This window comes from Neofelis nebulosa, chromosome 7 (assembly GCF_028018385.1).
Source record: "Neofelis nebulosa isolate mNeoNeb1 chromosome 7, mNeoNeb1.pri, whole genome shotgun sequence".
Lineage (NCBI taxonomy): Eukaryota > Metazoa > Chordata > Mammalia > Carnivora > Felidae > Neofelis > Neofelis nebulosa.
In genome coordinates, this window is record NC_080788.1 from 102,798,572 (window position 1) to 102,813,709 (window position 15,138).

The window sequence follows — 15,138 nt, forward strand, 5'->3', positions numbered from 1 at the left end:
GACTCTTGAGATCAAGATATGGATCGTCCATAACCCTAGTTCTAACTCTGACTAGAGAACCGAGGCACCCTGTTGACAGCGAGGATGACTACTTCACAGTAAACGAGATGTATCTCATTTCACAGCTCAGCACAACTCGGTAGGCTCCAGAGTTACACGTGCTGGGTTACTGAAATGGTGCCTCTTAGTCACAGCTCCTATGGTGCGTGCCAGGATTTAGCGGCACAATGTGATCGTATCACAAACATCCTGGCCCTCCTCCCTTTACCTCTGAAACCAATTTTGGTGACTGACGCTGCTTTCTTTGCAGCCTTATCAGCCTCTTCTCCCCTTCCGATTGTGGATCTGATCTCCTGCCCAGCATTCCTGTGTTTAGACTGTCTGGCTGAGGGCATTTCCCCTCACTGCTTAACAAACAGGTTTCCGCAGCCTTCAGATTTGTTTTCTGTTTGTTTTCAACACAAGGCTGAGGGCACCGCTTTCTGGGAAGTTTCTAGTTGTTTCAGGGAGTTCCTAGTTTTTTCAGGGAGCTCAGCTTCCCGTTTTTCGAAGTGAGTTCCCTGAAGTCAATAGGTGATCGGTTGAATCATAAAAACAATTCTGCCCCCTGGAGAAACTGGCTTTCAAAGAAAAGTTTATGGCTTGCCTGTGTATTTGATAAGAGCGAACAGAAAAGAAAACAGAAGTCCTCCAAATCTTCTTCATGCCATTTTTCACGCTCTCACCCCAACTTCAATCCATCAAAAGTAATGCCACTTAGTCTTCTGTTAGATAGCTCTTACTAATGTACTCTTCTCACTAACAACTATTAGAACTTCACTCTTACCTTGGTAACTGTAACTGAATATAAGATGGTAATCAACAGTCCTCTTATTCTTCCCTTGGGGCTTTGCTCTTACACATGGAATTTAAACACAAGAACATGTACTCCTGCACACCTCCCAAAGCCAGCTTGGCTTTATCATCTTCCTCCAAGACGTGGAACACTGTATCCCATAAACAGGGCTGGTAAGGGCATATCTGAGCCAACCTTTTCTTTGGCTGCCTTTCAAAAAGTTGTTTAAAACAAGATATGTTCTTGAACTGGAAAAAGGAATTACACATGATAACCTTGGAAAGCAGCTACTGGCTTTGCCCAACTAATATTATTGCACAACACCGTGACTTACCGTGGAATGGGACATACTCGTATTGAAATGTTATTCTGAGTATGACCATATAGTTGGTGTAATTAAACACTTACCAAATCAAATATGGGATAATTATGAAAAGGGTAATGAAAAACTCTGTGTTCTAATGACGTAACAAGTGATTCCAGTTATTGGTCTGCAACCTCACCAACGGAATTCTAACAGTAGCACCTGCTCTGGGAATCACCTTTCTGGTCTTAATGAATGAATTGTCCTGAGTCACTCACACCGTTCCTCCACTCCCCAGGACAATGACCACATTTGTCAGAGGGTAGCCTGTGCAATCGAAACATGTCTTTTTCCCTAGACAGAGCTAACTAGAACCATTAACCCCTGATACCATAACACCAGAGTTACTTAGCTAAACCAATCCAAATAGACCCCACCCCACTCCCCTCAACAAGCAGATGAAACATAGTTTTCTTTCACAACCTGTTAAAACAGACACATAAGCAAGCCCGCATTCAAGCCAGTGGACAAAAATACAGTCTGGGCCTCAATGGAGTGGGTCCACAGACACACTGTCTAATAAAAATTAACAACATGACCCAAAGAACACATACTTCTTTTGTTTACTTTGCCGTTTGCTCCTTCAGTGAGAAGAAAGCTTGCTAAGAATTTCTGAACTGAGGTGGGGTTTTTTTGTTGGTTTTTTTTTAAGTTAACTGCAAGGCTTCCAAATGCTGTTATTGCAGAATTCTTCTGCGAGTGTGGTGTCAGTGTTACCGTGGAATCTAGAAGGGATGGATTCTGTTAACTGCCCCCTCAAGTACTCCCACCATCACCAGATGTTAAGATAATGATCAGCACATCTTGTTCTCCAAGGCATGAGTCCCACCAAAATCAGCAAGGGATTTCTCCCGGTTTCAAACACATTCAAATAGCATGGTCAGAAGGGACTCCCTGATTTTCTGGGCCATTATAGACTCATGCTTCCTCATGGTAAGAAGTAACTGTGGTCTTAGGGCACCTGGCTGGCTCAGTCGGTTAAGCATCTGACTTTGGCTCAGGTCATGATCTCACAGTTCGTGGGTTCGAGCCCCACGTCGGGCTCTGTGCTGACAGCTTGGAGCCTGGAGCCTGCTTTGGCTTCTGGGTCTCCCTCTCCCTCTGCCCTTCCCCTACTCGTACTCTCTATCTCTCAAAAATAAATAAACATTTAAAAAATAAAAAAAAAAAAAAAGAAGTAACTGTGGTAAGAATCTGCAATGAACACTGAACTCAGAGGGACCTCCTGGCATAACAGTGACCTTCTTGCCCCAAGCCCCAGGTGCTTGCAGCATCTTTTCTGATTCAGCCAACACCACGGACTCACCCTCTAACTAAAGCAAAACTCTTGATTGCCTTACACCCAAGTTCCCCACCTGCAATGTGGAACAATGGTAACTGCTCCCAACTCAGGAATAAAGAACCGCAGGCTGCCCTGTGACAGTCATTATTTCAGTGGTAAGGATTCCTCTATTACTCTCATGGTTTTAACTCATGAAACAGAATGCATCATATGACTTGGGATTAGTAAATTCCCCGCAACATCTTTGGGAGACACAGTACAATTGTTCCATATAACTGTTCCTTTATACAGAAAAGAAGTTACTTACTCCATAACATACAATGAACCTATGGGGAAAAAATTTTTTAATAAAAATATCTTTAGCATTTTCTTCTGTCCTCCTTTCAAAGTGTGGGATACCCATTGAATTGAATGGGCAAGCAATTACTCTGGTATTAGTCCTCTCTCCTAAGTCTTCTTTAAGTTTTATCATAAGGAAAGAAATTCCCAAAGCATGATTTGTACACAGAAAGAATCAAATCTCAACTCCAAAACTGAAAATCTAATAGCCAAAAATTAAATTCATAAGTTTTATTTAAAAAAAAAAGACCTGCAAAATTGCTCTTCCCCTCCCCTCAACAAATTCAGTACCCAACGCTTCCCTATAAATAGTTGTCAATAAACACAACTGCTGCAAATGTATTCAGTAAATGTTAAGGTCAAAGGCCTTCACTGTTTATTGCCTTGTAAACTCAAAGACAAGTGAATTTATTGCTTGAATGAGTTTCAGGGTATTGGCCTTCATAAAAGTTCTGAATCCCAGGTACAAAATGCTCCATCAACTCACACCAAAGCTATTCTGCACAGAACTTAGAGACCGCCCACCTTTGGATTCATAATTCAAACACGTCTTGGAAAGTGTATTGTTTGCCATGTTGCATAGATCCCCACGGATTAGTGCTGAACCGTGCCTGTCATTATTACAAGAACTTGCTTCAACGAAACTATAAATTGCTGCTGCTTCTAAAACAATATTACATATTAGCCTACTACTAAACTCTCCAAAATATAATAAGGAAAATATCAAGAATGACAGAGTTTATCTTTTTTCTCTAATTTTCACACAAGAAGATCTATAATCTCCTTGATATAAACTTTGTCAAATTTAATAGAAAAGAACATTTCATATCAGATCACGTAGATGTGTATGGACGATTTCAGATAATTAAATTTTTATATTATTCGAAAACTAATTTTTATTTATTTTTTTAATGTTTTTTTTTATTTTTGAGAGAGAGAGAGACAGACCGTGAGCAGGGGAGGGGCAGAGAGAAAGGGAGACACAGAATCTCAAGCAGGCTCCCGGCTCTGAGCTGTCAGCACAGAGCCCGACAGGGGGCTCAAACCCACAAACCGTGAGATCATGACCTGAGCCAAAGTTGGACGCTTAACCGCCTGAGCCACCTAGGTGCCCCTACTTTTTTTTTAAGTAATCCAAACACCCAACGTGGTGCTCAAACTCACGACCTCAAGACCAAAAGTCGCACATTCTTCTGCCTGAGCCAGCCAGGCACCCCAAAACCTCATTTTTCTAATCGTTCTGTCATTTGGCAGCTTTACAAATAAGTATGTATGCCTAGTAGCAGTAGCAAAAGGAGAAATCATAAGACAGTTATTAACTGTTGTTGCTTTTAGACATCCCCATAAGAGAGGTGCCTGGGTGGCTCAGTCTGTTGAGCATCCGACTCTTGCTTTCAGCTCAGGTTATGATCCCAGGGTCACGGGATCAAGCCCTGCATCGGGCTCTGGGCTGAGCACGGAGCCTACTTAAGATTCTCTTTCTTTCCCTCTGCCACTCTGCCCCTCTCCCCCATTCACACTCTCTCTCAAATTAAAAAAAAAAAATTATTTTAATTTGGAAAAAAAGGAATCCCCATAAGAGTTATGAGAAAATTCATATTTATTGTTTTAATATAATTGAATAATTATTTGTACATTTCACTGATCTGTGTTAATATTTTTCTTGTGATATAGATATTTTAATATTAAATTTATTTCTATAAATAAATCTAGACTCTGGGCTCTAGGACCATTGGCCATTACCATCTTGAGTGAGGACCAAAGCAATGTAATATACAAAGGCTATGGTGTTAATATCAGAAATGCAATATTTATCATGAAGTTTAAAAGAAAATATCAAACTCAAATGGTAAAATAAAATTATCCTAGATTTCTGATACTTTTTCTGCCATGATGGCTATAGTCTCAGTCTCCAAAGAGTGTTGCTGAAATCACACCTCATATAAAACTGAATTAAAATAACATTAAATATCTTCCAACTGTCAAAATGTAGAGTGTTTTAAAATGTCACACACACACTAATCCCACTACAAAATTCAGGTCTGGGCTTAATGTTAGATTATGTCATTTTTTGACATTACCCAGGGAAGAGTTGTATTCTTAATCTATTTGCTCATTCATGTGAAATACTGGATTATATCACTTTTGTCCTTGGTAAATTCCTTTTATCCTAACAAACATTAAACCACTCTCCAATATTCTCCAAAGCATGGTCATGATCAGGAGTTTCTTCACTGTATAAGATCATAAGATATTAAGGTACATTCTTTTTATCAAATTGGCTTTATGAAACTTAAACATATTATGATGACTTATAAACTGTCCTATGCAAAAAAGATATGCATTCTTTAAGAAATATTGATTAAATATCTACCTTGAGAATATCTGTTACTGAGATGATTAAGACAGGAGCCCAGCTCTCAAGGAATTGAGAGACCACCAGGGTGGGGAGTCTGGTGTGTAAACACATGATTACATGGCAACAACAGATACTTAAATGACTGGAGAGTTTAGAGGTGGGAAGGCAAAGCAGGAAGTGATAACTGCCCATACACCTTTTTCAAAAGATTTAAGCCCCATCTCCCCATATAATGAATTGAAATACAAATTATTTTCATGCATCAAAACTCTATTCACTGGGACAAGACAAAAATAATATACATATCTACAAGACCTGTTTACAGTTCCAGAGTCACTATACAAGCTGAAATGGATCATCTTTTAGAAGAATATACCTCCTAGAAGGCAGCATGAAAATTCTACTCCTGTTACTCTTAAAAATGGTTTATGTGTTGGGCATTTATTCCAAAGATATGAAAATCAATGTTTACACAAAATCCATATACAAATGTTCACAGATGCTTTCTTTATTCATAATAATCCCAAACTGGAAATAGCACAGATGTCCTTCAACAAGTGAACTGTTAAACAAATTGTGGCTCATCAATACCATGGAATATGATTGGCAATAGAAAGGAAGAAACTATTGATACAAATAACTTGGATGAATCTCCAAGGAAATTCTTCTCCGGGGAATAACACTGAGGGGCAGAGGGAGGGACAGCAGTGATAAAAGGTTACACACTATATGATGCCATGTACATAACATTTTTGAAATGATAGAATTTTAAAAATAGGGGACCAATTAATGGTTGCCAGGAGCTAGGGAATTGGGAGGGGAGTGGCTAATAATAAAGAGCAAGACAAGAGATCCTGGTGGTGATGGAAGCATTCAGCGTCTTGATTGTGGTGGTGGATATGTCAACCTATATAAGTGAGAAAACTGTACAGGACTAAACTGTATACACACACGTGCATGGGAACACGTACAAAGTAAAACTTAAGAAATCTGAACAAGATCAGTGGATTGTATCAATGTCAATATTCTGACTATGACATATACTAGGGTTTTACAAAATGTTACCCCTGGGGGAAACTGGGCTAAGTGTATGCTGGCTCTTTCTGCTATTTCTTATGACCGCATGTGAATCTACAATTATTTCAGTAAAAATGTTCAAAAATTTTAAAAAATTTGTATTTTTTAACATTAAAAAAAATTTTTTAATGTTTTTATTTTTGAGACAGAGAGAGACAGAGCATGAGCATGGGAGGGGCAGAGAGAGAGGGAGACACAGAATCTGAAGCAGGCTCCAGGCTCCGAGCTGTCAACACAGAGCCCGATGCGGGGCTCGAACTCATGAACCGCGAGATCATGACCTGAGCCAAAGTCAGACGCTTCACCGACTGAGCCACCCAGGCGCCCCCAAAAATTTATATTTTAAATTAAAAGTTATATGTTTGCAATATATTATTAAATGGTATGGACACAATGTGGGAGACTCCACTATCATGCACAACGTTAACATAAAAGGAAGAGCACCAACTATGATCTCTCTAGACTCCTCAAAAACACACCTTAAACAGAACTGAATTATTCAGGAATACAAGGATCCTACCTTATGGTACTTCTAGACTGTGTCTGAATACCACTGGTAAATCTGACCTGGATTTTTCCAATCAGCCTCTAAAGGACTATTCCTCATTGATGAATTTTGCTGCAGGGCAGTGAGGCAGGCGAATTTAATTCTCAATCCATTTTGATAGCCACTATAATAAAAGAATCCTCATTAACTAATTTACTGCCTAGTACATTCTAGCTTTCAATTTTCAAAATGAGACTAAACCTAAGATATTGCAGAACATAAAGGCTTCAGTAGAACTAAAGTGGCCTGCATCTAGAAATATGTTAATTATCTGATGCTGAAACCATGGAAAGGATTAGAGGGATTCAGAGGCAGTTTGCTGAAAACTTCCTTTTTGCCTGGTCCATGAGGGGGGCTCAGATACTAGTAAGGCACTTGTCTCTCTCCCTCCCTCCCTCTCCCTCTCTCTCTCTCTCTCTCTCTCTCTCTCTCTGTGTGTGTGTGTGTGTGTGTGTGTGTGTGTGTGTGTGTGTGTGTGTGTCTCATCCCCTCAGGCTCTTCAGGATCTAAGGCACTTTTGATAAAGATTGTCCATATGATCAAGGCATTGATTATACCTGTGTCTTTCAGCACAGGTAGGAATGTATTTCAGATAAGACAATTCCGCGTTTGAAAAGTGATCCATAGTCTTTCAAGTAAAAAATGTTTCTACAGAAACACTCTTTAGAATAAAGCCTCCTAAGAAGCAAAAAGGCCTTTAATGTATAGAGGCTCTTATTCACCCTAAGTCCATGAAAAATCATGCTGTGCTGACCATTTATTGACATAACCAAAAAGAGGTATGTTTCTCTATGAACCAAGGGAGGAAAGATAGGACAAAAAAACACCGTGGATAAAAGGCTCCAATTCCAGCCTTACTATCATGGCCTGTAAGATGAAGGGGCCTTTGTTTATACACAGCATGTATAAGGAAGGCAAAAGCACAATTCAGAACCAGAAGGTGCTTAGGTGACTCTGGGAGCATGACTCAATCTGACTTTATTTCCTAAACATCAAAACGGAAATCATGATTCCTCCTTTACCAAGTTTACCAGACTGTTCTGAGAATCCAAGGAGAAAGCATATACAAAGACTTTACATTTTTAAAGCACTGCACAAAGATAAGGGATCATTATTAATAGTCTAAAGAGATGTCTACAATTAGAATGTCAACAGAATATTCCCTAACTTAAATCCTGAAGAGTGCTCCTAAATCAAAACATTACCTGAATATCTGTTGATAAGAAGAAAAAAATACAGAAAGAGTATTTCATTGTTGAACCAATCTCCTTTGAGAACTCATGGTTGACCTAGAATTTTACTAGGTGCATTAGGTGATAGAAAAAAAATTATCTAGGATAATCATGAAATAATTTGGTCTAATGAAAGTTAATAGTCAAAGCAAGATTTCTGAAAGGCTACCTGTTTAAGTCATTGATTAGGTTGCTCTTATCCGATTGTAGGGAAATCCCACCATTTGCTATGAGATTGCAAGGGCTGATGGTCCTGCTGTACATTTGAGAAATGTTGAGACCAAAGGGAATCAAGTCTCATCACTTTAATACATACAGGCAGATCTCACATAATTAATGCCAGCACACCTGATGCCAGGAAACGTCCAACAGGGATGGCACGTCTATGGGTAGCCCAGGATCTCGGCCAGATTCAGAAAAGAGGCAAAGATAAAAGCACTTCTTTGGGCTCATTTGGATTCCCTGCAAATTCGGACCAAGTCTTCAGATCTGCCCATTGGCTTGGCTGAACACAGTGACTAGGCAACACTGCCTTCCAGTGGCAGCAATATGTTTTAAAAATCAAAAACCACACAGTATATACAGTATTTTGACTACATAGTACCTGTGTGCCCTGGGGCTCAAGGAAACACCAAAAGATTATTTTCAAAGCTTTGGTATAGGCACTAATTAAAATTCCACTATTAGTAATACTCTTTCTTAGTACTTGTTGAAAAAATTCAAAGCACCTACCTCCCTTTTGTGGATGGGAATCCCACTCAAAGCAATTATGTTGTTCAAATAACGTCACAGAAGAACTCTGAACTGACTCAAGTGTGGCAATCCTGTATCCCATCATCAAAAGCATGCTCAGTAGTCAGTGATTCCAGACATAGCAAAATCAAACCAATGTTTTGCAAAGTGGTTGTTCAAAGCTGCTTGTGAACTTACGAAAATTCTAATTTTTCCCTGATTAAAACCAGTCTACCCATTCCTTTCTTACATTTAAGTTCTCCAAAACACCTAACACAGTATTAATGATATTCTTATCCTTGAGAAATAATTATGGTGTTTCACTTTTTAAAAGCCTATGCTAACAAGGAAACACCACTCTTACTCTGTCTTAGCCCAAAAATATCTTCTCTAATTACCCTCCATTCTGTGTCCTCCAGTCCTGCTGGCCTGTCTGAAATCTCTCAGGGAGTTGATGGGATTTATCCCCTTTATTTTTATCTATGGCCTAATTGTCACCTTCCCTGTCTGTCTCATGGCAGGGCTTCTGTCTCTTGGAATCCACAACTCTAGTGCCCACATTCTTTCTTCCTGAGCTGCTGTTACCACATAAACATCTCCAGAATTTATGTGGAATCTGAGTAATTATACCAAAAGAAACCAGGACATTTCCCAAAAGGCCTGCCTGGTTGTGGATAATTAGAATAGTGATGCCAACACTGTAAAGGACTCATATATCTGAAAGCACTTCTTGAAAGTTTTCTCCCTGATAATCCCAACATTCTTGAGAGCTGAGCAGCCTAATATCATACCAGCTGGAGCTAGCAATGAAGACAAACAGAAGTTTTACAAATGTCTCAGAACCAGGGATTAGTCAAATGCAGTAAATCATTCTGTGGCATACTATGCAACCATTAAAATAATGATTTGGATAAATGTTTACTGAGATCGAAAGATGGCAATAATATCCCATTAAGGAGACAAAAAAAAAGGTCACCAGTTTAAATATACAATATGTTTTAGAAAGTGTGTGCGTGTGTGTGTGTGTGTGTACAGAGGCACCATAATCTAAAGCTACCCACATACACTTCCTATGAGCCCTCCTTCACATCAGATACTCCCAAGTTAAAAAAAAAAAAATCCAAGTAAAATCATTTCTTGGATTTTTTTAAAGGCTAGAAAGCCTAGAGACAAGGTCTCTAGTGGTATACTGGTAAATGTTAAACAACTTGTTCTCCGGGGGGAAAGATCTGATTTTTGGCAGTTGAAATTGTCAATTTCCATGGTATAAATACTCTCAACCTGATCAGTTTTGTTTTCTTTTAAGAGAGAGTGTGAGTTGGGGAGGGCCCAAGGAGGCTCTGCCATGAGCATCCAACACAGGGGCTCCATCTCACCACAAGATGATGACCTGAGCCAAAATGAGGAGTCGGGTGCTTAACCAACTGAGCCACCCAGGCACTCCTCAACGTGATCAGTTTAAAACTACCAACTTGATGGGGCTCATGATCTCTCGGTTGTGGGATCGAGCCTCTGGTCGGGCTTAAGAACTGACAGCATGGAGACTGCTTGGGATTCTCTCTCTCTCTCTCTCTCTCTCTCTCCTCTCTCTCTCTCTTTCTCTGCCCACCACCCCCCCCACAGTCATGTTTTCTCTCTCTCTCTCTCTCTCTAATAAATGGATGAACTTGAAAAAAAATAAAAATAGAAAAAAATATAAAACTACCAACTTGATGTTACTAAATGCAGTATTGGATAGAGACGCTCACAATAGGCTCAACCTCCCTCAGAAACCCACGCCAACCAGCTCCAGCACCACCGCCCAGCCCCTACCTGCAAACACTGTAATCTGTAGGCCACCCTTGCAGACAATAAACAATAGAATGTAGGTTTTAAGTGACTTCTATTTTTCTCTTATTGATCTTTATGGTCTACTTTTTTGACAAAGACCAAGTAGTGGCCTGTGTTGTTTTTTACTTATTCAAATTTAAGAAGAAATTATGTTTCTTTCATTACCTTAAAGTGGAGAAGATCTTTGTAACCATGTCATAAGACCTAGAAGCCATAAAGAAATTCGATAAATTTACATAAAAATAATAGCTTTTGCATGGCATGGCAAGAAGCTTTCATAAGCAAAGTTGAAATACAAATGACCAACTGGTAAGAAAAAATTTGCAATTTGCTTCTCAGAAACATCACCTACTCTAGTAGAAACATTTCCCAACTGACAACCTGGTAAGTAATGGTTTGGACAGTTCAAAAAGAAAAGAAGAAATGGCTCTTAGATAGCTTCCCACCCCCCCCCCACCCACTCACAATAAGAGAAAGGCAATTTAAAATGTATTTAACCTACCAAACTGATAAAGTTTCAAAAATTTTGAATGCACATTGTGAGTGAGGCTGTGGTGGACATTTAAACTGGTACAAATTCTGTAAGTACTAAGTAGTCTGAATCATGACCCCACAAAGATGCCCACATGCTAACCCAGAACCTGTGACTATGTCACCTTACATGGAAAAAGGGACTTTGTAGGTATGATTAAGGTTATGGATCTTGAAATGGACAGATTATCCTGAGTTATCCAGGTGGGCCCAATATAAACACAAGAATCCTTATAAAAGAGGGGCTGGAGAGTCAGAGTCAGAGACGATGTGATGATGAAAGCAAGGGTCAGAGAAAAGGAGATTTGAAGATACCACACTTCTGGCCTTAAACATGGAGGAGGGAAGGGGTGCCTTGGTTGCTTAGTCAGTGAAATGACTTTGGCTCAGGATATGATCTCAACGTTCATTGGTTCCAGCCCCTCATCGAGCTCCACACTGACAATATAGAGCCTGCTATGGATTCTCTCTCTCTCCCTCTCTCTCTGCCCCTTCCCTGCTCTCTCTCTCTCTCAAAAATAAATGAGTAAAAACTTAAAAAAAAAAAAAAAAGATGGAGGAGGAGGCCACGAGCCAAGGAATGCAAGCAGTCTCTAGAAGCCAGAAAGGGCAAGGAGATAGATTCTGCTATAGTGCCTCCAGAAGGAACACAGCCCCTATCGGCACCATGATCTTAAGACTTCTGGCCTACAAAATTATAAGATAATAACTTTGTGTTGTTTTAAGCCACCACACTTGTGGTAATTTGTTACAGCAGCAATAGGAAGCCAATAGAGCAATTTGGAAAATTATAAATGCATGTACTCTTTGGCCCAATGACTCCACATCTAGAAATTTAGCTAAAGATATATTCACATACACACAAAATGATGCATGTCCCACATTGTTTGTCACAACAAACATTTGGAACCCATGTACGTATCCATCAAAGAGAGGCTGATTAAATAATATAATACACTTATGCAATGTAATATTATGCAGCCATAAAAAATGAATGAGACTTCTTTATATTGTGATATGACTAGATCTCTAAGAGCTAATAAAGGAAAAAAGATGCTTTTAGTATAATAAGTATAGTGGGTACAGTATGCTAACAATTATATAGAAAAGGAGGGAAACATATGCCTATTTATATATATATGTGCATAAATATGACTGGAAGAATAAAAAAGAAATCAATAGTAGTCATTGCTCATGGGGAAGGGCACTGGATGGCTGGACATTGGAAGGGAAAGGGAAACTTCTTCCTACATACCTTTCATATTTTGTTGAAATCTGTACATGTAAAATAAATAGATTACCTATTCAAGAATTCAAATAAAAACAAAAATACTATAAATTAAACAGAAAAAATTTTATGTACCTTAACCAGAGTCACCAACCAAGTCAGTAAAGATAAGATGCCTTTACCATCAGTGGGTCTCTGTAGAAACTTTCAATATCTTTGAGGTAGGCAATGCCATGAATTTCATGAATTCATTCTAGAACCTTGGCATTCTGTGTGATGTAAGGAGCAGGATGAGAGAATGAGGTCACAATTCAGATGGGATGTGAAGAGAAGTCTTTGGAGAGCTACAGCAAAGCTAACTTTACATTGTCTCCAAATGAGGATTTATATTTCCTTTACATCATAGGTGAGGATTCTTTAGAAGTCCTTGCAGAAACCTTGTCCAGTCTCAGAAACCCTATAAGTAGGATTACCAAATTCACAAATAAAACTATAGAACACCCAGCTAAAATTTGAATTTCAGATAAACAATGAATAATTAAAAATTAAGAATATTTTTAAGACTTTTTAATTTTTAATTATTTACTATTTACCTGAAATTCAAATTTAACTGGGTGTCCCATATTTTATTTGAAAACCCTACCTCTAAGTAACTCCCTTAGAGGCCACGTGGCAGCCATGGGCTAGCAGGTGAGGACAGATGTGCCTACACAGATGTGGATATGGCCACCATCACTCTCCCTTTCATAGACACTGAATACGCCCTTCTGACTGAAAAGAACAGAGGGCTGAACAGGTTTGTATGGTAAGGTATTGCTTTGCCGTGGCAGCATCAGTGGCCAAAGACAAAGGTACAGGGCTCTAGGTTAAGGTAATTCTCTAAGGTCACTTGTGGCCCCAGAATTTCCTGAACATGTGTGGAATGCTCCAGAAGAAGTTTGCAATGGGGGTGGGGAGTGTCGGGCAATGCAGAGAAATGTTCTCCCAGCCCAGGTAATAAACGTATTCTTTCCCCCCAAATACCGTTAAAGATGTTTTCAAAAAAAAAAAAAAAAAAATCTTAAAAAAAAAAAAAACCCTTTAAGCTGACCTCCTGCCAAAGTATACATCAATTATACAGCTTCAGTCAGGCGGATGCTCGAGGAAAGGGGGATAATGTTACACCCAGCTGGGCACTTTGTAGTTAGCACAAATGTAATATAAAGCACAGCAGAGTTCGTCAAGTGTCTGTCTGGATTTTCAGTTTTCATTAGTGCTATAATTAAAACCACATTTTCAGCTCTATTACCTGTAACAAGAAAGGAATGAGAAATGAGGTTGTCAAGGTCAGGCTTTTCCAGCTATTTATACTGAGTATCTGCAGGCCACAAGTTGTTGAATTTGGTGTAAACCAGAGAGACGGCTGAATGTCACACAAGGACCCATCCTGTGTGGCTTGAAAGGCACGCTTATGAGGTCACTTCCTTTGAATGGCCACGGGGCCACGCATGTATACTGAGCAGCAGGACCAGGAAGATGGGCAGTCGGGCAATCCACTCTCAGCCATGGAGACTGGCCACAGAAGGGGTACTCTCCCATTAAACCAAACTGGTCACACATCTTGAAACAGCCCCGAAGGCAGTCCTCAGACACTCTTGCTGAGGACAAGAATCCTAAAAATCTAAAGGTCATCTTCTTCCTACCTTGAGTGTGAATGTGCAAAAGAGCGCTGGATGGGAATGTAAATGGTGGACCTCTATTATGGCACTCTCCCGCCCGCATACATTTCCCAGAGGCCTCGCTACGGGCAGCAAATCCCATTGGCCTGGCTTTCAAAACACATCTAGAACCTAGCCTCTTCTCACTGCCATCTGGTCCACAGCACCATCATCTCCCCTCTGAGTCCTGGCCAGGCCTCCCTGCGTCTGCCTCATACTCCCTGCTACGATCTGAATGTTCATGTCCCTCCAAATTCATTTGTTGGAATGCTAACCCCCAAGGTGATGGTCTTAGGAGGTGGGGCTCTCTGGAAGGTAGTTAAGTCATGAAAGCAGAGCCCTCAGGAAGGGATTAATGTCTTTATAAAAAAGACTCCAGAGAGTTCCTTCACCCCTTCTACTATGTGAAAACACAGCAAGAAGTCAGCCATCTATGAACCAGAAAGCACTCCTCACCAGACACCAAATCTGCCAGCGCCTTGATCTTGGATTTCCCAGCCTCCAAAACTCAGAAATTTCTCAGCCAACGCAGTCTATGGTATTTTGTTCTGTTAGCCCAAATGGACTAAGACAGTCCCCCACACCCAGGCACACACACACCCTATAGTCTTTTCTCAAGAGAGCAGCCAGATCATGTCACTCCTTTACACAAACCCTATGGTGGCTTCCAGCCCTCTCAGAGTAGAACCTGCAGCCCTCACGGTGGTCTTCAAGGCCCCCATCCCTCTGGCCTACTGTTACTTCTCTAATTGCACCTCCCATCACTCTCCCTCTCTCACTTCATTCCAGGCACACTCCTTCCTCTGGGCCTTTGCACTTGCTGTCCCCTGTGCCCAGAATTCCTTCCTCCTGTTATCTATAGGATATGATCTATTTATATAATCTATGTCTTTACTCAAAAAGCACTGTTTCTTCCAGTGAGGCATTCCTTTGCCACTCCAGTTCATAATGTAAACCACCAGCACCACCCCCCCCCCCTGCTCTGCCAACCACAGTATTCCCTATTTCCCTTCTTGCCTTTATTTTTCTCCATGGCACTTACACCATCTGACATTTTTTTACTTATTTTCTTTAACTATCAGTCT

At 40.1% G+C, this 15,138-nt stretch overlaps 1 long non-coding RNA gene across 1 annotated transcript in view; it reads right to left on the reverse strand.

The window, feature by feature from the left end:
* Nucleotides 1-14,522, reverse strand: part of LOC131517239 (uncharacterized) — a 289,644-nt gene extending 275,122 nt beyond the window's left edge. The window contains exons 1-2 of the long non-coding RNA XR_009264473.1: nucleotides 13,645-14,522; nucleotides 10,763-10,801 (exon numbers count right to left, since the gene is read on the reverse strand). This is a non-coding gene — a long non-coding RNA (uncharacterized LOC131517239). The remainder of the gene's footprint in view (nucleotides 1-10,762; nucleotides 10,802-13,644) is intronic.
* Between the last annotated feature and the right edge of the window lie 616 nt (nucleotides 14,523-15,138).